We start from the raw sequence: 2,500 nt of genomic DNA on the forward strand, positions 1-2,500 counted from the left end.
TAGTATCAGTACTATATGTAGTACTATCAGTACTATATGTAGTACTATCAGTACTATATGTAGTAGTATCAGTACTATATGTAGTACTATATGTAGTAGTATCAGTACTATATGTAGTAGTATCAGTACTATATGTAGTAGTATCAGTACTATATGTAGTACTATATGTAGTAGTATCAGTACTATATGTAGTACTATATGTAGTAGTATCAGTACTATATGTAGTACTATATGTAGTAGTATCAGTACTATATGTAGTAGTATCAGTAGTATATGTAGTACTATATGTAGTACTATATGTAGTAGTATCAGTACTATATGTAGTACTATATGTAGTAGTATCAGTACTATATGTAGTAGTATCAGTACTATATGTAGTAGGATATGTAGTAGTATCAGTACTATATGTAGTTGTATATGTGTTAGTATCAGTACTATATGTAGTTGTATATGTATTAGTATCAGTACTATATGTAGTAGTATATGTATTAGTATCAGTAGTATATGTAGTAGTGTATGTATTAGTATCAGTACTATATGTAGTAGGATATGTAGTAGTATCAGTAGTATATGCAGTAGTATATGTATTAGTATCAGTAGTATATGTAGTAGTATATGTAGTAGTATCAGTACTATATGCAGGAGTATATGTAGTAGTATCAGTAGTATATGCAGTAGTATATGTAGTAGTATCAGTACTATATGCAGTAGTATATGTATTAGTATCAGTACTATATGCAGGAGTATATGTAGTAGTATCAGTACTATATGCAGTAGTATATGTATTAGTATCAGAACTATATGTAGTAGTATATGTATTAGTATCAGCAGTATATGTAGTAGTGTATGTATTAGTATCAGTACTATATGTAGTAGGATATGTAGTAGTATCAGTAGTATATGTAGTAGTATATGTATTAATATCAGTACTATATGCATTAGTATATGTATTAGTATCAGTAGTATATGTAGTAGTATATGTATTAGTATCAGTACTATATGTAGTCGTATATGTATTAATATCAGTACTATATGCATTAGTATATGTATTAGTATCAGAACTATATGTAGTAGTATATGTATTAGTATCAGCAGTATATGTAGTAGTGTATGTATTAGTATCAGTACTATATGTAGTAGGATATGTAGTAGTATCAGTAGTATATGTAGTAGTATATGTATTAATATCAGTACTATATGCAATAGTAAATGTATTAGTATCAGTAGTATATGTAGTAGTATATGTATTAGTATCAGTACTATATGTAGTCGTATATGTATTAGTATCAGTACTATATGCAGTAGTATATGTATTAGTATCAGTACTATATGTAGTAGGATATGTAGTAGTATCAGTAGTATATGTAGTAGGATATGTAGTAGTATATGTAGTAGTATCAGTAGTATATGTAGTAGGATATGTAGTAGTATCAGTACTATATGTAGTAGTATATGTAGTAGGATATGTAGTAGTATCAATACTATATGTAGTAGGATATGTAGTAGTATCAGTAGTATATGTAGTAGGATATGTAGTAGTATATGTAGTAGTATCAGTAGTATATGTAGTAGGATATGTAGTAGGATATGTAGTAGTATCAGTCCTATATGTAGTAGTATATGTAGTAGGATATGTAGTAGTATCAGTACTATATGTAGTAGTATATGTAGTAGTATCAGAACTATATGTAATAGTATATGTATTAGTATCAGTACTATTTGTAGTAGTATATGTTTTAGTATCAGTACTATATGTAGTAATATATGTATTAGTATCGGTACTTTATGTAGTAGTATCAGTACTATATGCAGTAGTATATGTATTAGTATCAGTACTGTATGCAGTAATATATGTAGTAGTATCAGTACTATATGTAGTAGTATATGTATTAGTATCAGTACTATATGTAGTAATATATGTAGTAGTATCAGAACTATATGTAATAGTATATGTATTCGTATCAGTACTATTTGTACTAGTATATGTTTTAGTATCAGTACTATATGTAGTAATATATGTAGTAGTATCGGTACTTTAAGTAGTAGTATCAGTACTATATGCAGTAGTATATGTATTAGTATCAGTACTATATGTAGTAGTATATGTATTAGTATCAGTAGTATATGTATTAGTATCAGTACTATATGTAGTAGTATCAGAACTATATGCAGTAGTATATGTATTAGTAGCAGTACTATATGTAGAAGTATCAGTACTATATGCAGTAGTATATGTATTAGTATCAGTACTATATGCAGTAGTATCGGTACTATATGTAGTAGTATCAGAACTATATGCAGTAGTATATGTATTAGTATCAGTACTATATGCAGTAGTATATGTATTAGTATCAGTACTATATGTAGTAGTATATGTATTAGTATCAGTACTATATGTAGTAATATATGTATTAGTATCAGTACTATATGTAGTAATATATGTATTAGTATCAGTACTATATGTAGTAGTATCAGTACTATATGCAGTAGTATATGTATT

General features: G+C 27.2%; 1 protein-coding gene across 1 annotated transcript in view; it reads right to left on the reverse strand.

The window, feature by feature from the left end:
- The window catches only part of LOC115005973 (trichohyalin-like), a gene marked incomplete at its 3' end in the record, with an annotated part of 27,891 nt that overhangs the window by 18,842 nt on the left and 6,549 nt on the right, over positions 1 to 2,500 (reverse strand).

Source organism: Cottoperca gobio, unplaced genomic scaffold, assembly GCF_900634415.1.
Source record: "Cottoperca gobio unplaced genomic scaffold, fCotGob3.1 fCotGob3_421arrow_ctg1, whole genome shotgun sequence".
Taxonomy (NCBI): Eukaryota; Metazoa; Chordata; class Actinopteri; order Perciformes; family Bovichtidae; genus Cottoperca; species Cottoperca gobio.